The following is a 23,603-nucleotide window of genomic DNA, read 5'->3' on the forward strand; positions in this document are numbered from 1 at the left end:
GATAATTTGTAATGATTGATTTCTAATATTTTGTTCCGCAAGTGTATTTAAAATTGCACATATGAAAAAAAATAGTGAGTATTTTAGCCCTTCTATCACATTTCAGGTGTTTTAAGTTTTTTTTTCAGAGATTTTGTTGTTTTATCTTAAGTGTTACAATTATTCAAGAAAAACAATGTGAATTTTACACGGTTTCGCTTGATTTGATATTACGATCATTTGTTACAATACTTTCATCTACTTCCCCACATAAAATCGTAAAATCGAATAAAAGTGAGAGTGGCACCGAAGCAAATAAAAACGAAAATTGTAACAATTAGCGGTGCATTATACCTGAACCACCCCCCTGATGCAACCGGCGATCATCGATGCAAAAAGCGCCATTTCGCTGCTGGCATGACAGGCATCGATTTGCGCCGTTCGGCTCCTTTCATCTCTTCACCATTACCCCCATTTCCGTGTTCAATGTGCATAGATTACGTACCTCGGTTGGTCTCGGTGCAACAATTGCTTGACCTCGCACCGCGGCGAGATTATCGATGTCGTTGAAAGAAATTCAACAGGTTGAGAAACATTTTGTATTTAAGCTGTTGAAGCTCAGACATGCAACGCTGAATAGTTACAAGGCGGAGATTTAGTATTCGTTTAGACTGAAAATCACGCAAATCGTGAGAGATTCTGTCAATACCAATTAAGATCGTCCGTTACAGTTTAGTGTGTTGAATATTTCAAAGAAACAATTTCAATATTCCCAAACCATGACACACCGCTCTCAACTTTTCTCCCAAAATTGGAAAAAATGCTCCGACAGCTGACAGCCAGCGCCACCGCCAGAGGTCGTTGCATTAGCTTGTCATCGTCGGCATCATCACCAAATCCGGCGGCACAAAGCAGCACAAAACATATCTTGCTAACCCTGGCCCCAACAGTAGCAACTACCCCGGTCGTTCCCGTTCCGTCGAAAGACAGACAGCCGACGACGACAACGAGTGAACGACTTTGGTTGATTTTGGCGCTTTTTTCTGTTTGGGGAATTCTTTTTTTTTTTTTTTTTGGTTGCCGTTCTATTCTGGCCCAACTATATATAAATCGCACATTCACCGTTGAGGACGGCGGCGTCGTCGTCAACGACTAAACGGCATATAAGTGGTTTCGATGCTCTTCCTCATGCTCTGCTATTCTACTATGTGTCTAAGTTTATGCTTTCTGGGAGCAACACATCGTGTTTGAACCTGGGGACGAGGAATACTTTGAATTTTTGGGATACACTAACGAACGACCTAACGATACAGGAAGTATTAAATCGGTACGACGTTTTTGGTTTTTGTGGTCCTTTTTTCCCTCTCTCTGTCTCTCGAGGGAAATTGATGGAGAAAAAGGGGCTAGGTCAAATAATCCGTAGCGCTTTTGTTGGATTTTAAATAATTGAAATTTTAGGAAAGGCAGAACCAACAAATTCACGGCACAGCAATCGATAGGAAAAAAACAAATAAATTGAGTGAAGGAAAATCGATGGCAACCTTGAGCGATTCCATTGATGCGTCAATTTAGACCCAATCGTCCAAATAGTGGTGTGAAGGTGACTAATAATTGCTATCGTGCATTGCTTCTAAATTAATCATTCATTATATTTGTGAAAAAAATTTCACGAGAATATTACAGCGACTCAAATTTATTCAAAACTAAAAAAATCTTCATAAACACATGAAACAAATTAGCATACTTCCTGATATCATCTGCAACAGATCTAAAGATACGAACTTTTTCGCATTCATTTTTACACAAGATAAAAGAAAAGAAAAACCTTGCGCATATTACATCCTCCCCCATCCATGCATGGTCGGTATAATCCGCCGGTTTTTATAAACATCGCTTGACAAAGTTACCATTCACGGGAGTTCTATAGAGCAACATCATCATCCGACTGCGACGCAGACAACGACGACGACGATGACGATGCCGGTGTGGTAATCTTTTAATTTAATTTGTAATTAACATTGCATGGATTGCGCGCGCCGCGAGTTGAGGGAAGAAAGCAAAATTAAACAGTCTTCCGACGTTTTTGAAACACTTTTAAAGGTTTTTCTACAAACAACTATTTAGATTTTTTTACAAACAACGTGGAGGTTGCTATGTGCACATTATAACTCAGCATCATAGGAGTTTGAGTAATATGGGGTTTGATGCAGGACATGAAAATCGCAATTTCAATAAAATCGGTCTAAATCTGGTGACCAATTGCGGTTTGGAATTTTAGAGAATGCATTATTGAAAATATTAAAAACCCTCGTATCTTATTATTTCAGTTCTTTGTCATTCTGGTCATGTCTGCAACATAACAACTTACACATTTTTAAATGATTTTCGAGCACCTTTCGACGTTTAAATTTTTACTCAATTTTTAGGTGGAATTGTAACCCTATTTCTTTTGTGGTCTTTTCTTTTTTGATTTTTTATATGTTTGCGTCAGGATCTTGTTCATTTAATCTGGTACACTGAAAAATAGGCGATTTTTATTTCAGTGAAGATTTAGGCCTTTTTTACTATGAGTCATTTTCTAGGATATCGCAAAAAAATCTAGATTTTCAATTTAGTTTTTTTTTGATTAGCTGTGAACTTGATTTAGCCCGGTCATACAAAATTGTGAATATTCGACAATATGAATCTTGAGAAAGGATTTTCTGATTGATTTAGTGTATTCGGCAATGTTGTATGTTATGTTTATAACTTTTCGGAAAAATATGTATGCGAAAAAAAAACCTCTTTTTTCTTTTTCTTTTTATCACTGATAATTGAATTCATAAATACGTAATTTTTAATTATGATTTTTTTTTAACTATGGTTTAGAGGATGCATCTATTGCCCTTGAGTTTAAGATGGAGCAAAATCTGGTACCAGAGATATGATTATTTTTAAAAAGAAATAGTGATTTTTGGAGAATAAAATCTAAAATAATGCCAAACAAAACTTTAAAAATCATTTTCTAGATGAAAAATCAAGTTTGCAATCGAAAATAACCATACACATTTTTACACCGTTTTATTTTAAGGTGAAATTTTTAGAGAGATGATCAAAAAAATCATTTCGTCAGTGTAAACACAGTCATTGGATTTTCAACATTGCTGGCAGGGGTGCTTTTCCTTAATAAAGTAAAAAAAAGTTTTTTTTTTTGCTACTTGAATTATTTACTTTATGATGGAAAAGTACCCCTGCAAGACATTTTTTGAAAAACTGAGGATATTTCCTTCAATTTTCAGTCTTTGACATTGGTGATCGGTCGGCTGTTTACTGAGTTACAACCTTATAACTATTTTATGAAAAATGATTCTTTGAACTATCCCTCATTTTTCAAGTCACGATATATTTGAATCTTTTAGTTCAATTTTCAATGTAAGAAAAATGTTTTTTTAATGAAATTTTCTACTTTCTTCTATATAAAAACAATTCAGAAATTATATTTTGGTCAATGTTAGAGCATATTAAAATAAAGAAAATGCAACAAAAAGCTAATTGAAAAATGCTGATGAAAAAACTACAAAAATCGTTGAAAGTTGAAAACCAAAAGTGTCTCATTGATAACTACCCTACCCTATTTTGGATATTTTTAAATGTTGGGATAGATTTCCAAATTTCAATTTTTTATATTTTATAGAAAAAAATACAAAAGTTTCTTTTTTTTAACTAGGAAAAAAATATTTTTTTTTTCACAAAATGTTACCTTTGAGATGATGCTTTTCTTTCATAAATTATTCTTAAATCTGCAAAAAAAAAAAAAATACCAGAAAATGCCTATACTTTTCAACTGTGCACTTTGTCGAAAAATGTGTAGCCATTTTTTTTGTTTGACAATATTTTAGATTTTTTACAAAAATCTCTATTTTTATTAGAAATATATCAACGGTACCACATTTTGACACATCTTAACTCGAAAGCAAATGGCGCTAAAAACGCATTTTTTTAATGAACAAAACATGGAAAAATCGAAAATTAAAAATACGTATTTTAGGAGCTAAATAATAAAAAGTAATAAAAAATCGGGATTTGTTTTCCTTGAACCTATGAAACATTTTTTGGAAATTGACTCCTTTTTTGTCAAATATTGTTCCATGTTCAACAAACTAGCGCGATGCCTGTTAACCAAAGCCGCGTTCGTTCGCCCGTCGTTGGTGAACTAGGTTCGAAAGTTGTGCTCGAAGGGGTGGGTGGTGCCCCCGTCTTCGAAACGGCAATGTTGTTTTTCGTGACATTTTCCGGCTGAACGCGTGTCGATACAGCGAATTGAAATGGGTTTGGTAGCTGGAGCCCCAGTTGAGAGATGAATGGTGGAAGATTTTGCGGTTGGATGGGCACGAAGCCGAGTTTGTTTGATTAATTTTGAGGTTAGGTTTAGAAATAACATTTTTTTAAACAAAGTATTTGTAGGAATCTTGAGATTTTCAACGTAATCAACGAATCTCATAGCAAGCTGTCCGGCAGGTCAAAATACTCGTCTTAAGTGCACTTATTTTTAAACATTACGATTCGAAGTAAATTTTATAGCAAGAATCCTGCGGGAAGACGAGTTCAACCTCAACTACACGCAATACACAACCCTATTAGCCGGGGGATGTTAATTGGGGTAATATCTCTCTCTCCCGAGATAAATTTATGCAAATTGCTTCGATTGCACTTAGAGAAGACGTTCCTTGTGTGTGAGCATTCTGATGCAACAGCCAAGTAAATGCAAGGCTTTGTGTATTTATAATTGAAAACTGCACTTCTGTCTCTCTCTCTATCCCTTTCTAAGCTCAGAATGCAACGCAACGAGATCTGAATCATCATCGCCAAGTCGCAGTGTGCTGTATCTATACAGCTTTATTTGAGCAAGTCAATCCTACAGCTTTGCCTGCCTGGGTTTGAGTTGGTATTGGAACTGATGCTGAAGCGCAGCATGCAACTATGGATTTGTTGTGTTCATTTAGCGACTTTATCGCTTTGTCACATCGTGAGTTCGCGAGGATAGAGTTTCTCACTTTGCTACTTAAGTCTATTTGAAGGAACGTGATTTGTTTAGGATTGATTTCGAACAAAGAGTTTAGTTTTATGGATATTTATGGCAAAAAATGAAAAAAACGAAGTTTTTTGATAAACTTTCTTTTTTTCACCCTTATTATGTACAACCCTCCGCTAATCACATGACTCATATCACAAAACCTAAGTAGCTGAACCAGCTTTCAAACTGGCGTCTGCTCGGTTGGGTCACAAATGGATTTTCGAGTGGCAGCTACGACGCACGTTACGATCAGTCGCCAAAGAGGCCCACACGAAAATGGTCCAGCGGTCACACTCACAGGGACTAATGGTGTTTTGTCTCTAATTTCGTTCACGTTTCGGCGTTTGACGTAATGCGACAAAGAGAGGCACAGTGGGAAGTGCTTCTACACTGAAAATTACCACATTCTGAAATCGAAACCACTTCAAAGATTTCTTACTGTGCGCAAAGCCCAGACAATCCAATATGGTCACTCTGACAAGAGTCCGTCATCCGAGAGTCGACAGATAGCTCAAACGCAGGAACATTAGAGAGACCAACCAAACCAAAACGACGAGGCAAAGGAACAAAAAAAAGTAAAACCTCCTTCCTCAAAGTGGGTTACCGGTTCTCCTTCGTCGAGTGTCCCACTTTTGCGGCGCGTGAACTTTCGATGATATCGTGAAGACTTGCCTCAACGAGGTACAAAACACACACAACACCCAGCAGCTGCTGCTGGAGATTCTGCTCACGGAACGTGCCAAGAAATTCTAAAGAGTCTCCTCCAACGCTCAGTCAGCACAGGTTCTTACGTAACCTACGTCATTCCGAAGGCAAAACAACCATCTCACGATGCTGCTCACGACGCGGTGAAAAAGGCTCACGCGCGGTCGGAAAACATAAAATCTTTTGCATATTCCGCGGTTCAGCGACTCTCGGCGAACGCGAAAAAAAAAAAATCCGCTTTGTCAGTTTAGTCTCGCATAGACAAGCTCTGCAAAATGCGAAAAGGGGTTGTTGCAAATGAAAACAAACCGAAAAATACTGCAAGACTAACTCGCTGCAAAATGTGTGTGAGTGTACGTCACACTAAATGTGCTCAATTGGAGCTACCTGCTTCATGATGCATATTGCATCAACCGAGAGCAACTCGACTGTGCGACGACTCGACCATTATTGTGAATTAAAGTTCTCCAAGATTTCTATGCTGTCCAACTGCGAGCAGCGACTGCGAGTCTTTTACCCTTAAGGCAGACCTTTTCTATGCAACTGAACTTTTGCAACATGCTAATTTGTATATACTTGGCACAATGTTGTTTTAAAAGAGGGCAGTTACCAATTCAACTATCATACAAACACCCTTCTTGGCAACGCAGCTCGGGTGGCACTTCGTCGAAGTCAGTTTTCGATCCACTGCTTTATTTATACAAATACAAACCTATTTTCAACAGAATTCTCAATCGTGAAAATTTACTATAACTCTCACTCTCTGTCTCTCCCGATTCATTCAAGCGAATAATTCGCGACTTCTGATTGCGTCGCAGCCAACTTTCGATACGGTTGACCGGAAAAATTCCAACTTTTTTTATTTGACGATGTTCTGTCCTTCGCCAATTAACAGCCAAATCGTCACGTGACGAGTGTGCAAACACGAACTGGTATCAATTTCGAAATGTAAACAATCTGCTCCCTCCATGGAATGGCTTAATTTGAAATTTAGAAAATGCTCAAACCACACGAAATGGTTGGCTTTTTAATGGTTTCACCGCGCGCGGTCAATGAAGGGCCACGGAAGAATGTAATTAAAGAGGGCGCTTTTTTTTGCTCTTCCAGATTGTTAGCATAACTCCAGAGGACGTGTGCCCTTCTTCGTGGTTGGAAAGTGTCGCGTGATTCGTTTAATTTTCACTTTTGCAGACATTCTGAGGCATCTTTTGTTATTTTTTTTTAATCATTTAACCACCGTGTATAGTTGAACTAAAGTTAAGTTTGTCTTTATAACAGGATGGCAACCCGATTTCAATTTTCAAATTCCGGGTTTTCCAGTTGAGCAATTCTCTACGAAATCGGTCTTTTTTCTTTAATTTTAATTTTTGTATTTTTTACTCCGGCTGAAACTTTTTTGGTGCCTTCGGTATGCCCATTGAACTCGGAAGAAAACTGAGCAGTTCTCTAGGATTTCGGTCATTCGATTTTTTTTTGTATTTTTTAATCCGACTGAATCTTTTTTGGTGCCTTCGGTATGCCCAAAGAAGCCATTTTGCATCATTAGTTTGTCCATATAATTTTCCATACAAATTTGGCAGCTGTCCATACAAAAATGATGTATGAAAATTCAAAAATCTGTATCTTTTGAAGGAATTTTTTGATCGATTTGGTGTTTTCGGCAAAGTTGTAGGTATGGATACGGACTACACTGGAAAAAAATGATACACGGAAAAAAAATTTGGTAATTTTTTTATTTAACTTTTTAACACTAAAACTTGATTTGCAAAAAAACACTATTTTTATTTTTATTTTTTTATTTTTTGATATGTTCTAGAGGACATCAAATGCCAACTTTTCAGAAATTTCCAGGTTGTGCAAAAAATCATTGAGCGAGTTATGAATTTTTGAACCAATACTGATTTTTTCAAAAAATCGAAATTTTGGTCGCAAAAATTTTTCAACTTCATTTTTCGATGTAAAATCAAATTTGCAATCTAAAAGTACTTTAGTGAAATTTTGATAAAATGCACCGTTTCAAGTTATAGCCATATTTAGGTGACTTTTTTGGAAATAGTCACAGTTTTTCATTTTTTAAAATTAGTGCACATGTTTGCCCACTTTCGAAAAAAATATTTTTGAAAAGCTGAGAAAATTCTCTATGTTTTTCTTCTTCCGATTTCTGAAAAGTTGGCATTTTATGTCCTCTAAAACATATCAAAAAAAAAATAGTGTTTTTTGCAAATTGAGTTTTAGTGATAAAAACTTAAATAAAAAATCACCAATTTTTTTTTACAGTGTATCATTTTTTTTCCAGTGTAGTCCATATCCATACCTACAACTTTGCCGAAGACACTAAATCGATCAAAAAATTCCTTCAAAAGTTACAGATTTTTGAATTTTTATACATCATTTTTGTATGGACAACTGCCAAATTTGTATGGAAAATTATATGGACAAACTAATGATGCAAAATGGCTTCTTTGGGCATACCGAAGGCACCAAAAAAGATTCAGTCGGATTAAAAAATACAAAAAAAAATCGAATGACCGAAATCCTAGAGAACTGCTCAGTTTTCTTCCGAGTTCAAAAAGGGGGTTTCCCAGCGTTTCTTTTTTCAAAAAAAAATCATTTTATCGGTTTTCAGTCCTAATTGAAATGTAAAAATACAAAGTTTAAAACATTTATGTCAAATTCTTGAATGTGTATGCCTCCTTCTTTGGAAAAAACTGTTTTAAATTATGGAAAAGTTCACGGAAAAAGTGATGGTAATTTTACATGAGGAACTGGTTAAATTTTAATTAATTTCTGTTGAATTTCACATTTTTACACATTTTTTGGTAAAATTACTCAAAATAGATATTATATTCAACCAACCAAATATGTATTCAACCATCCAAAATTCAACTATCAACAGAACTGCACAAAAAATAATGTATTTGTTTTTATTTATTGAAAATGTAAACTTGAATTAAAATATAAGATGTTAAAAATTAATTTGGCAGTGCTACGATTTTCTTTAACAAATCGTATTTTTCGGAAAACGCAAAAAATATAGCCAAATCATTTTTTAACTTTATTTTCAAATGAAGATTTTTTGCCAACTGTTAAAAAATATTTATTCCTTAAAAACTAACAAAAATCAAAATTAAAAATTAAAATTAAAAAAAATTAAAATTGAAATTTAGAAAAACCTTGAAAAAAATTACGAATGTTTTATTTTTTTACATTGAAATAAATATAATAGATATGTCATTTATTACTGTGAAAAGTTCCTTCAAAAATACATCAAAATATCTCATGAACCAAATATTTCAGGAATATAATATTTTAAAAAAACATAATGGTGCACATTAACCAGAACATTTTGCACCAAGATTTTTTAACACATACAACTTTTTACAAAATTATAATTTTTCAGACAATTTTGTAAAAAGAAGTCTGTGCTGTGCACCCTTAAATCTTAAATAAAAAAAAACACGATTGCACATTTTTCTCAAGAATTTATCATCAACTAAAAATACTCAAAAATTCGTAAATTCGAAAGGAAGTTAAAAATCGTTTTCTATTTCCTTTAAATCTCATACTTATCAGAAAAAAACTAAAACCAAGTATCCTGAGTCATTTAAAAAATGTCAAACATGGTTTTGCCTTCCTCACCTCAATGAGGAAAGGCTATAAAATCACTCGAAAAATGAACTTCTTTATTCGACCTCGTAGACCTACCTTCACGTATACCTATCGACTCAGAAACAAATTCTGAACAAATGTCTGTGTGTGTGTCTGGATGTGAGTCCGTGCACCCAAAAAATGTGCACTCGATTATCTCCGGACTGGCTGAACCGATTTGGACCGTTTTGGTCTCATTCGATCCGTCTTGGGGTCCCACAAGACCCTAGTTAATATTATGAAGTTTAGAAAAGTACTTCAAAAGTTATGCTTAAAAAACGATTTTAGCTAAACTTCGAAAGATTGTAAAAAGGGTGGTTTTTGTAAGAAACCCCGTCTTGTTATACATTTTTAGAAAGGTATTGAAAAGACCTTTCCAACGAGCCCAAAACATAGTAGATCTGACAACCCTATCAAAAGTTATTGGCAATTAAGTGTTATTTACCCGCTTTTTTGAGGCCGGATCTCATATATTTTGATGAAAACGTTGTCCGGATCTATCATGCGACCCATCGTTAGATGAGTAATCAAAAGACCTTTCCAACGAGCCCAAAACATTGAAGATCTGACAACCCTATCAAGAGTTATAAGCACTTAAGTGTTATTTACCCGCTTTTTTGAGGCCGGATCTCATATATTTTGATGAAAACGTTATCCGGATCTATCATGCGACCCATCGTTAGATGGGTAATCAATAGACCTTTCCAACGAGTCCTAAACATTTGAGATCTGACAACCCTATCAAGAGTTATAAGCACTTAAGTGTTATTTACCCGCTTTTTTGAGGCCGGATCTCATATATTTTGATGAAAACGTTATCCGGATCTATCATGCGACCCATCGTTAGATGGGTAATCAAAAGACCTTTCCAACGAGCCCAAAACATTGAAGATCTGACAACCCTATCAAGAGTTATAAGCACTTAAGTGTTATTTACCCGCTTTTTTGAGGCCGGATCTCATATATTTTGATGAAAACGTTATCCGGATCTAGCATGCGACCCATCGTTAGATGGGTAATCAATAGACCTTTCCAACGAGTCCTAAACATTTGAGATCTGACAACCCTATCAAGAGTTATAAGCACTTAAGTGTTATTTACCCGCTTTTTTGAGGCCGGATCTCATATATTTTGATGAAAACGTTGTCCGGACCCATCGTTAGATGGGTAATCAAAAGACCTTTCCAACGAGCCCAAAACATTGAAGATCTGACAACCCTATCAAGAGTTAAAAGCACTTAAGTGTTATTTACCCGCTTTTTTGAGGCCGGATCTCATATATTTTGATAAAAACGTTATCCGGATCTATCATGCGACCCATCGTTAGATGGGTAATCAAAAGACCTTTCCGATGAGTCCAAAACATTGAAGATCTGACAACCCTATCAAGAGTTATAAGCACTCAAGTGTTATGAAAACAGTTATAGGAAATTTGGCTTACGTAAAGTTCATATTCACTGCGGTTTTGGCTTAGGATTTTTTTTGGGAAAGGAAACAACAATTGCCTTTTTCATACAGTTTTATTAGTTTCACACTTCATACTTCGAGAAGCACATACAAAAATGAATTTTCAAAAACTATGTTCTTCTTTGTACATTCCTTTATTTTCGTTCTGAGCAATCTGACCAGAACTTGTTTGCTTCTGGTTTATTCCATCTTGACGTACTCGCCCCACCGGCTGGTTTTTTTAGTCAGCCAGCTGCGTATTGTAGACCGTCCCGTTTCCGATCCAACCGACGGTCATATGCTTGCAAGGATTAACCTTTTTGAAATAGACCAGCTAAAACGGTTCCATAGTACCACTTCTGTAGCAATCTTTCGGGATGAGTTTCAGGAATCGTAATCGTCAGCCGTCAGGGCCAAAGGGTGCCGGAAGAGTTCTTGTCGCGAAGCATTCTGGATTTTTACCCAGTGAAACAACCTGAAAAAAGGGCAAAACAAAAAAAAATAAGCTTTTCGTTGTTTTTTATTGCAAACCTAACATGCTCTTACCAAAACCAGTGCACAAATTTGTTTCTTTTTTCCTGGTTTCCAGACTGAAGGTGCAAGTTTCGGCTATTTATGGCCGTAATTAGGGAATTTAAGAGCCAGAAATGCTCCTTCAATAATAAATATTCAAACATTGCTGATGTTCGATTTGACAGAGCCGACAGAGCGCATGAGCCGCTACACTGTTAAGAGAAGAGAACCAAATCAACCTAAAATCGGGTTGACTTTGATTTAAAATTCGATGCCAACATTCCAAAAAGCATCATGTACCGTGCGTTTCGAGAAAAACGCATTTGAATGTTGAGCATCATTTTTAAATTCCCATTTTAATATAAAAGCAAAAGAAGATGTATTAATGGTAACAAATGATGAAAAATGTTGCTTTTATTGATACTTGATCATTCATATTCAATAAAACATTATTGCGCAATTCTCACTAACTTGGACTTCGCACTAAATTATTGCTATCGATCAGTGCGACTTGTCAAACTGACTTGGAAAAAATAATATTTTCGCAAAAAAGGTCAAAGCGAGCCGCGGTTGCCGATCGTTTTTCAGCTGTCAATCGCAATTTAAAAGTGCGAAACGTCCAGTTTGGTGGAAACTGCGACTGGAAATGTAAATAAACAAAAGCTGGTTGCCTAGTTTTTTTTTAATGTTGTTGTCAAAAGTGCGAGAAATAAGTGCGGGCAAAATCCAAGTTACAGTGAAAGGATCAATATATCCGTCATTATATTTAGGAAAAACACTGCTGTCATTGGAGGGGAAGCTTTGTTATGATTCGTTTTTATTCGCCGAATGTACATGGCGCCTTTTGCAAGTGGAGTGGAAGTTTTGATATGATTAGCTTAGGGGAAGTTTTGATTGATTAGCATGGCGTCTTTTTGATGATGCTTTTTTCCGTCGCAATATATTGTTTATTTAGAGCTTTCTCGAATGTTAGATTGTTTGAAAAAGTTTGTACAATGTTTATAATGGTACCAGGAGCTATTACAAAGGTAATCAAACAACAACGGAACCTTCAAATCATTTAGAGGCTTGGTGGTGGAAGTGTTAAATTAAAATCCACTTGGGGGCAGAATGGATCACCCTTTTCCTGCCTTATAAAAAAAATCAAAAGTTATGAAATTTGGTTAAATGGATTATGTCGCTCCTGGTAGGTTCACAAATCACGTTTAATGCAACATTAGTTGATTTTTTTTGTTGTTTTGATGATTATTTGCAAAAATAGTGTCTTATTTTAACATATTAAAACTATTTACAAAAATGTTTGTTTTGGTAAGTGACTATTTTTCATGGAAACTTCATGGAAACTATGTTAGAAAGGTCCCCTAAGTCAGTTATTATCTCCCTTCAACGTTTTATCTGACAAAATGGCTTGTTTTCTAAGGTGGCCCATTCTGCCCCGTAGGGTGGTCCATTCTGCCCCGCACCCTGGAAAAGTAGTCGAAAAACTTTTTTTTTTAAATTGCATAAAAAATAGTTTTAAGCTAAAAATTTCAACCAAGTACACAACATTGAAGGGGACATCCCAAACTATAAGCCTACTAAAATTGTCACTCGATTATCTCCAGATTGACTTAACGGATTTTGACAGTGTTGGTCTCATTCGATCCGTCTTGGTTTAAAATCAGCAAGTTTAGTTAAGTCCTTCAAATGTTATGCTAAAAAAACGATCTTGACTACATTCCAGAAGATTGCAAAAAGGGTTTTTTAGAAAGGTATTTCAAAGACCTTTCTAATGAGCCAACAACATTGAAGATCTGATAGCCCTATCAAAAGTTATGAGCACTTAAGTGTCATTTGGACACATTTCAGAGGCCGGATCTCAAATATTTTGATGAAAAAGTTGTCCGGATCTGTCATGCGACCTATCGTTGGATAGGTAATCAAAAGACCTTTCCAACAAGCCCAAAAGATTGAAGATCTGACAACCCTATCAAAAGTTATTAACACTTAAGTGTTATTTACACGCTTTTTGGAGGCCGGATCTCAGATATTCCAATGAAAGCAATATCTGGGTCCATCATGCGACCCGTCATTAGTTAGATAATCAAAAGACCTTTCAAATGAGCCTAGAAAATCGAAAATCTGACAACCCTATCCAAAGTTATTAGCACTTAAATGTTATTTACACACTTTTTGGAGGCCGGATCTCAGATATTCCAATGAAAGCATTATCCGGGTCCACAATGCGACCCGTTGTTAGTTAGATAAGTGAAACACCTTTCAAATGAGCCTAAAACAACGGAGATCTGACAAAGCCATCTAAAGTTATTAGCACTTATGTGTTATTTATACACTTTTGGGAGGCTGGATCTCGGATATTTCTGAGAAAATGGTGTCCGGGACCAAAGTGCGACTCGTCGTTAGTTAGATAATTGAAAGACCTTTAAAATAAGCCTAAAACATCAAAGATCTGATTATGCTATCAAAAGTTATAAGCACTTTTGTGTTATTTATACACTTTTTGGAGACCGGATCTCAGATATTTTGATTAAAAAGGTGTCCGGTTCCATCATGCGACCAGTCATTATTTGGATAATTGATAGATCTGACAACCCTATCAATAGTAATAAGCACTTAAACATCATTTATTAGGTATTCATTTAACGTTTCGTAGTCTGGTAAGTAATCATATGTTTGAACATACATTAAAATCTGCTGTAGCGAGTCAAATCCGAACATGGGGAATTCTTGATTCTTATGGGAATTAAATGTCGTGATACCCCTTTCCAGTTTCAATTTTATTCAAAGTTAATGCGTTCACAAGTTTACACTAGTGCTCCTACATTTAAATGGAAATTACTGCCGGTGCAATACCCGTGCCAGACTGCTCAGCTTCGAACCGCGCAGAGTTTTGTCGGAAATGCACTCGTAACTCAAGGATCGGCTTCATGGGCGTCGACCGGTTCAGGAAGTGGACGCCATTTCGGAACACACCGAACATTGTTATTGCTAGAAAGAGGACCAAGAATAGTAGATAATGGCTTTGTTATGAGTGGCAATTACTTAAGCAAACTAGACGGCAAATTTTCGGCAGCTAATCGGAAATGCGCGCTAAGTTACCTCTTCCGTAAAAGGCCACTCGCGGAACGAACTGCAGCCGGGTCCTCACCTGCACCTCCGACGAATTTATCCGTACAAACAGGCAGTTAATCTATAGCACACGGAACATCCGAATGGCAAAAGATCGTGAAAAATTTTCTGACGATTTGACATCGCAGTGTTTTTGTTTCGTTTCTGTGCGGTGTCAAAAATGACAGGTGGCATTTGCTGGATTGTTCGAATGAATACGATGCCGAAATTCGTTGCCAGATTATTTTATGGGAAATCTGTATTTTCTTGAAAATAAATCTGTATTTTATCTGATTCATGTCAAATTCGAAGCCATAGAAGATTTTGCCTTCCTCACTTTACTGAGGAAAGGCTATAAAATCACTCGAAAAACGAACTTCTTAATTTGACCTCCTAGACCCACCTTCACGTATACATATCGACTCAGAATCAAATTCTGAGCAAATGTCTGTGTGTGTGTGTGTGTGTGTGTGTGTGTGTGTGTGTGTGTGTGTGTGTGTGTGTGTGTGTGTGTGTGTGTGTGTGTGTGTGTGTGTGTGTGTGTGTGTGTGTGTGTGTGTGTGTGTGTGTGTGTGTGTGTGTGTGTGTGTGTGTGTGTGTGTGTGTGTGTGTGTGTGTGTGTGTGTGTGTGTGTGTGTGTGTGTGTGTGTAGGGATGTGGGTCTGTGCACCAAAAAATATGCACTCGATTATCTCAGCACTGGCTTAACCGATTTGGACCGTTTTGGTCTCATTCGATTTGTCTTGGGGTCCCATAAGTCCCTATTGAAAATTATGAAGTTTAGTAAAGTACTTCAAAAGTTATGCTAAAAAAACGATTTTGACTAAAGTCCGGAAGATTGTAAAAAGGGTGGTTTTTGTAAGAAACCCTATCATGTTATACATTTTCAGAAAGGTATTAAAAAGACCTTTCCAATGAGCCCAAAACATTGAAGATCTGACCACCCTACCAAAAGTTATTAGCACTTAAGTGTTATTTATACACTTTTTGGAGGCCGGATCTCAGATATTTCAATGAAAATGATGTCCGGGTCCATCATGCGACCCATCGTCAGTTAGATAATCGAAAGACCTTTCAAATGAGCCTAAAACATCAAGGATCTGACAACCCTATCAAAAGTAATTGGCACTTAAGTGTTATTTATACACTTTTTGGAGGCCGGATCTCAGATATTTCAGTAAAAATGATGTCCGGGTCCATCATGCAACCTGTTGTTAGTTAGACAATCGAAAGACCTTTCAAATGAGCCTAATACATTGAGGATCTGACAACCCTTTCAAAAGTTATTAGCACTTAAGTGTTATTTATACACTTTTTGGAGGCCGGATCTCAGATATTTTAGTAAAAATAATGTCCGGGTCCATCATGCGACCCGTCGTTAGTTAGATAATCGAAAGACCTTTCAAATGAGCCTAAAACATCAAGGATCTGACAACCCTATCAAAAGTTATTGGCACTTAAGTGTTATTTATACACTTTTTGGAGGCCGGATCTCAGATATTTCAGTAAAAATGATGTCCGGGTCCATCATGCGACCTGTCGTTAGTTAGATAATTGAAAGACCTTTCAAATTAGCATACAACATCAAATATCTGATAACCCTATCAAAAGTTATTAGCACCTAATTGTTATTTATTTACTATTTGGAGGCCGGATCTCAAAGAAATTAAAAAGCCGTTGCAGTCGAGTGCGGTTCGTTTCTCTGGTGCGCCTGTTTTGAGTGTTGTTTTTTACGCTTTTACCCAGCATTTTCGCCGGAACGGGCCGGAATGTTTCCCGTAGTTGTGTAACGACCGGAGTCTCATCGGCTTTCGGCCGGAACTGATTGGAAATGTTTTTCTTCGGTTTTTCGGAACCAGTTTTTGATTCGTGTTTTGAATATAAGTGTATTTGTCTGGTATACCACATGGATTTATTGAAATGATTATAAAACACAAGATTTATGCTGAAATATACCATTTTTATTTGCACTTTGTCATTATTAAAGCACTTCTATTTGGGCCACGCAGGGAACCGATAGCTAACTTAGAAACACTCGCGCTTGATTCGCACTTGCAATCTCTTGATTGTTTGAATCAATCTGCGTCACCGAGGTGTTGATTAGCGGAGTGTCCCTCAGCTTGATGCATTTATCTTGGGAGACCTTGGCGAGATCCCAGCCGATCAATTCAAATACTGCGTGTGTCGTTGGTTCATCTTCGTGTTTGAGCCCTGACTCCATCTTGCCACCAGGCTTAACGACCACGTGCAGGTTAGTTTCGTCGGTTGACCGGTGCCAGTACCGAGATGTCATTTCCATTGCAAAATCCGCCGACTGCACCAACAGATTGTCGCAAACTTTTGCGGCATTTTCAACCTTGGTCTATAGCAAGGAATCCGCGTTCGTCCCCATCAACCACCAGTCTCCGTCCGTTCCGCCGAGTACTCCGTGTACCCAATCACGAACCTGATCCAAAGCTCTTTTTGTCCGTTCGGAAAAGGGGAGAAAATGTTTTTGGCTGTAATTAAGCACTCGAAATTTTTATTTCTGTCCACATTTTTAAAAAGTGTCAACACCTACCTTATTTAGTAAGCAGAGTCTTCGCAAGAATCATCACCGGCACAACTACGATATTTTTTCGAAAAATCCATCACGGCTGTCGTTTTCTGTACCGTGAAGGCATCAAAGCAACCATCACTTTTTTTTGGTAATCGTAAACGAACGTAAGCAACTGCAATTTTTAGTAACAGTATGGAAGTGAAGGAGGTGGATTCTGCTGTTATTGTCTGACAGATAAGGAAAATTCGAATGGTAATATTGTGTAAGGGCAAAATTGGCTTATACAGGCTCTGATAGAAATCTGCAGACTTGACAAAAAGTGCAAAGTGCAGTTTTTCAAATAATCAGACCAAATTACTATATAAATGAGAGGAAGGCACCAACCACCTAAGGGTGGATTAAGTAACGTTTTTTAATAAGAAAAGTATTCTTGTTAAGAAAAAAACATTTGAATTCATTTATGGTGACAACTTCCATAATTGTCATGATTTTACGTTCGACAATGAAAATTTAGTTTTTTTTTTTTACAACTTTGACAAAATTCCTTCTACGAGTGGTTCAGAATAGTCCACTACACGTGTTGATAATTTTTGGTAACAATTTCCCTATTCCTTCTACATTAATGAAAATCATAATTAATCAATGACTATCAACCAATCAATTACTGCTTCACAAAATTATACAAAATGTGAGAGACATTTCATTTAGAACAAAAATACCTTCAGCTTTTGGTGCAGAAATTTGTGAAATTGATCGAAATACAAAGCCCCTTTTTAAGTGATGACCATTTTTCTTTGAAAATGATTGAAGGCTTCACCTTAAGAGAAGTTTGTCGGATTTTAACTAAACTGATAAAAAAAATTTCACGTGGTGGCCACCCTGATTTATAACTTTTTATTATAATTTTTCTGAAACGATTTTTTGAATGCCAAAGAAATATACTTTTTTTAAAGACATTAGCCTACCCTAAAAAAATTTGAAAGTATTTATATTTATTTTCGATTCAGGAAAAAGCTCTAGTTAAAAAAACTTTATTCGTCAAGTAATCCGATCATAATATTTACCTTTTTTGGCAGTAAGGCGGTGTGGTTTTACCATGGAGCAATTCTCTGAGATTTCAGTCATTCGATTTTTTCTGTATTTTTTAATCCGACTGAAACTTTTTTGGTGCCTTCGGTATGCCCAAAGAAGCCATTTTGCATCATTAGTTTGTCCATATAATTTTCCATACAAATTTGGCAGCTGTCCATACAAAAATGATATGTGAAAATTCAAAAATCCGTATCTTTTGAAGGAATTTTTTGATCGATTTGGTGTCTTCGGCAAAGTTGTAGGTATGGATATGGACTACACTGAAAAAAAATGATACTCGGTAAAAATTTTTTGGTGATTTTTTATTTAACTTTTTGTCACTAAAACTTGATTTGCAAAAAAACACTATTTTTAATTTTTTTTTTATTTTTTGATATGTTTTAGAGGACATCAAATGCCAACTTTTCAGAAATTTCCAGAATGGGCAAAAAATCTTTGACCGAGTTATGATTTTTTGAATCAATACAAGTTTTTCCAAAAAATCGAAATATTGGTCGCAAAAATTTTTCAATTTCATTTTTTGATGTAAAATTGAATTTGCAATCAAAAAGTACTTTAGTGAAATTTTGATAAAAGGCACCGTTTTCAAGTTATAGCCATTTTTATGTAACTTTTTTCAAAATAGTCGCAGTTATTGATTTTTTAAAAATAGTGCCCATGTTTGCCCACTCTTGAAAAAAATATTATTGAAAAGCTGAGAAAATTCTCTATATTCTGCTTTTTCGGACTTTGTTGATACGACCCTTAGATGCTGAGATATTGCCATGCAAAGGTTTAAAAACAAGAAAATTGATGTTTTCTAAGTCTCACCCAAACAACCCACCATTTTCTAATGTCGATATCTCAGCAACTAATGGTCCGATTTACAATATTAAAATATGAAACATTCGTGAAATTTTCCGATCTTTTCGAAAAAAATATTTTCAAAATTTTTAAATCAAGACTAACATATCAAAAGGGCGTAATATTGAATGTTTGGTCTTTTTGAAATGTTAGTCTTGGTTTAAAAAATTTGAAATATTTTTTTCGAAAAGATCAGAAAATTTCACGAATGTTTCATATTTTAACATTGAAAATCGGACCATTAGTTGCTGAGATATCGACATTAGAAAATGGTGGGTTGTTTGGGTGAGACTTAGAAAACATCAATTTTCTTGTTTTTAAACCTTTGCATGGCAATATCTCAGCAACTAAGGGTCGTATCAACAAAGTCCGAAAAAGCAAAGTATAGAGAATTTTCTCAGCTTTTCAATAATATTTTTTTCAAGAGTGGGCAAACATGGGCACTATTTTTAACAAATCAATAACTGCGACTATTTTGAAAAAAGTTACATAAAAATGGATTTAACTTGAAAACGGTGCCTTCTATCAAAATTTCACTGAAGTACTTTTTGATTGCAAATTCAATTTTACATCAAAAAATGAAATTGAAAAAAAATTGCGACCAATATTTCGATTTTTTGAAAAAAAACTGTATTGATTCAAAAAATCATAACTCGGTCAAAGATTTTTTGCCCATTCTGGAAATTTCTGAAAAGTTGGCATTTGATGTCCTCTAAAACATATCAAAAAATAAAAAAAATTAAAAATAGTGTTTTTTTGCAAATCAAGTTTTAGTGACAAAAAGTTAAATAAAAAATCACCAAAAAATTTTTTTCCGTGTATCATTTTTTTTCAGTGTAGTCCATATCCATACCTACAACTTTGCCGAAGACACCAAATCGATCAAAAAATTCCTTCAAAAGATACGGATTTTTGAATTTTCACATATCATTTTTGTATGGACAGCTGCCAAATTTGTATGGAAAATTATATGGACAAACTAATGATGCAAAATGGCTTCTTTGGGCATACCGAAGGCACCAAAAAAGTTTCAGCCGGATTAAAGAATAAAAAAAATAAAATTAAAGAAAAAAGACCGATTCCGTAAAGAACTGCTCCATGGTATTGCGACACCGCTACTACTTTCAAAAGAGGTAAATATTATGATCGGATTAAATACTAGAGGAATTATTATATATTTATAAATTTTTCACATTCATGTGCCCAAGAAAATCAAATAAAATAAATATTTACAGTCCAGAATCGATTATACCAATCTTTGATTATACGAAGTTCGAATATCCAAAAATTTCAAAATAGTTTCCAATAATCAAAACTAAAAAAAAAAAATATTTTTTATATTCTTATTCTCAACATTAGACTGACCCAAAATATGAAAATAAAGTGGTTAAATTATCCGAAAATGTCTTAGTTTTAAGTGAAATTTTTCCTCAGACTTCGAGTCGAATTTAAGGGGTTACATACAAGTAAATCGGCAAAAATTTCAGAGGTTGGTTTAAGCACACGCTTAAACTTTTTTTAAATCTGTTTTCAGGGTATTAAAATATACATTTTCATCTATCAATAACATAAATTTGAACACATTTGGTTGTATATTTGCCGAGATATAGCTATTTGAAGTTAGAAGTTTCAAAAAACGGGTGTCACGATATCTCAACACTGCTTTGACCAAATCGGCTAAATATTTTGGTGAAGACTCATTAAACCAGTGCCGTGTGCATGACGAAGGCCGATTTAAAAAAAGTTTATTTAAAAAAAAAAGATAAAAATATTTTTGTGTTTTTCACATAAAAATTCGTCAGTTTTTAATTTTTGTATTTTTTTCTAAAACAAAATTTCAAAATCGAGCTTCGTCATGCACACGGAATATGTCTTGAGAGTCTCCAAATTTCAGCCAATTTGGTCTATCCCATATCGAGATATCGTGGCACCCGGAAATCAACTCGGTGTTCCGAGAAAAACGCTCACAAAGTTTGACAGTCCGCTTTGCACATGGCAAAAGTTTAAACTTAAATCGGAATTATGAAATATGAGATTTTCTACATGTATGTAACCCCTTAAGTCGAATAAATTAAAACAGAATTCAAATCCAAATCAGTCAAATTCTAGTGGTTGAGTTGAGCTGAGCTGACAAAATTTATGCAAATCATTTTCAAATTTCGATAACTGACAAATCCGTATCCATGACGGCCATTATTCAATTACAACCCAGCAAAGAAAATCAATCCATTTTATCCGATCCATCCCCCCCGCCCATTAAATCACACGTTCGTTTGATCCCAATTAACGCATAACAAAGCCAATCCAACGACGACGGCGCATCATCGGAACGAGCCAAGTGGGCACCCGCTGACCGTACCGGATCGGACCTCCCGGTGGCCATCGGGTGGACGCGAGAAATTGAACCAAACAACAGCAGCAGCAGCAGCAGTAGTGGTGTGGAATAATTGCTCGGAAAAATTCATTTCCTCACCGCGGGGTTTGGTTGTGATTGTGCACACATACACTTACACACACACAAACACATTTTTCCATACAGACACGGTGGAGAAAAGAAGAAGAAGAGCAAGACAATGCTGAGGAAAGTCTGATAAATTTATTAATGGATGCCTCTTGAAAGCGTGGAATTATCGCCCATAGACATATATTTTCGTATCAAACGAAAAACCAGCTGAGCTGGGCGAATCAAAGAAGATGATTGATCCACCTAATGCGTTACGAGAGGAGGGGAGCCAAAAATAGCTGCAACTCTTGAAACATTTCGCTACCACATCAACGACTTTGTTTTTCGAGCCGATCTCAAGTAGCTATAAGCTGTTCTATCATTTCCATAATTCAGCGGATCGTCTGCAAACGAATACCATCAATTTGCACCAAACAAGCCAAAAAGCAACAGAAAAAATGGCTTTCGTATGATATCAAATAAACAATAATTTTGAGCAAACTGTGGAAATTGGTTACACCCCGCGGGCCCACAACCTTCGACGCGTATGCTGCCGGTTTACAATTTCGGAAATTTATAGCAGCAATTTCAATACAACAAATACATCGAGCGACGTATATCTCTTCATCGTAGTGGTGGTGGCGATTTTTCGTGTGCTGGTATGCAGAAAACTGAAACCGCACACGAAAAACGTGCAAATCGGTCGAAAGTTGCTCCTTTTTCTGCTGATTTGTTTATACTGACCAAAGGTGAGAACTGCACGTCCATCGCGCGGTTCAGAATTTATTATTTTTGTTTGTATACATAACATGTGGACCGAAACCACCAACGGCTAAAAAAAGAGGGCCAAACCAGATGGTTCCCAAGTAATCTTAAATTCAAATCCAAACTTGTGAACCGTAATCTTCGATTTATTATTCATGCTTGCCAAACTCAGTATCAGCACGTGACATCTGCAGCCATCGATGATAGCAACGGAAATAATGTGTCACACAGTGGCCTCCCCCTAAGAGACAAACAAAACCTGTTGAAAAAAAAAAACTCGTAGAAGTAAAGAAAGTGAAATTGAGAGCTGCTGCTGGATGTGACATGGTCAATTGACCAATTAACCCACCAGTCACAAATTTAATAAGCATGGAGAAAGAAATGTTCGCCCTCGCGGCGAGTCGTCCGGGGAGTTTTAACTTTAACTTCGTGGTTGATGATGATACGGTTTTGTTCAAACAACCAGAGCTGGGTCCTTCCAAGAATTGGCGAGATCGTGAAGCAGGTAGCGCAGATAGCTAACGTTTTATACTTTATAGCGTGGGATTTCCATCGAATCTAAAATTGAGTTGTGATATGTGTTAGTTCCAGAACTTTAGACGAAAGTTCTGAAATCAATTTTGGTGTTACGTAATAAAAGAACGCTCCCTTATTAATTCCGTTCGCAGTTGTTGGAAAACTTTATATGAGAGTTTGCGCTTTTTAGACAGTTGGAGTCGGAATCAAATCCGGAAGTTGACTCCTCAGCAGTGATTTCGAAATTTCAACTTAGTTTGTAATGGGTGACAGAACAATCCAATCGTCTTCACCACGACAACCTGATTTTGACATTCTACTTTCGTCGTTTTACACAAAAACGAATGAGTGCTACGCAAAGTCACTCACACAGTCATTTACCTCCCTCTAGAAATTCATTCGCTCAGAGAACGGTCGTTTGACATTCTACCGAGATTCCGATCATTTCTCCCATGATCGCATTCAAATGACTTCTGTCGCCACGCAGCAAACACAAGGAAGAGAGAGACGAAAAACGAGAGAAAGAGCACGTTGTCTCGTTCGAACGGCTGCTTGAGTGGTGCTCATTTTTCGTTCATTTCGTCTTTGTGTTTAATTTAGAGGTGGGCAAAAAAGAGCGAGCCGCTCAAAGAGCCGGTTCACTGAAAAGAGCGAACGAACCGTGGCTCACAAAAAAAAACGCGGTTATTTTCTAAACTCCGGTCTTTTGAAAGAACCGTTTCAAGATGGCATGATATTTGTTATAAATATTATTTATTGAATTTCAATAAAAAATGTAGTATTAAATTTGTTTTTGAGAATAGAAAATGCAATTTCAAATATTTCAATGCTTATAAAAATTAATCCCAAAAGTAAATGATTTTCTAAACAAAATGTAAAAAACTTTTCATTATACAACTGATTGTACATTAAAATATTACCGGAATACAAATTTGAGCATTTCAAATTGCATA

General features: G+C 36.0%; 1 long non-coding RNA gene across 1 annotated transcript; it reads right to left on the reverse strand.

Annotated features, from left to right (window-relative positions):
• Positions 1-16,455: 16,455 nt before the first annotated feature.
• LOC120425842 (uncharacterized) lies at positions 16,456-17,360 on the reverse strand. The gene is made up of 2 exons (XR_005606602.2): positions 17,013-17,360; positions 16,456-16,950 (listed from the first exon to the last, which is right to left on the reverse strand). It is a non-coding gene; the product is annotated as an uncharacterized LOC120425842 (long non-coding RNA).
• Positions 17,361-23,603: the final 6,243 nt, after the last annotated feature.

Source organism: Culex pipiens, chromosome 2 (assembly GCF_016801865.2).
Source record: "Culex pipiens pallens isolate TS chromosome 2, TS_CPP_V2, whole genome shotgun sequence".
Classification (NCBI taxonomy): Eukaryota; Metazoa; Arthropoda; class Insecta; order Diptera; family Culicidae; genus Culex; species Culex pipiens.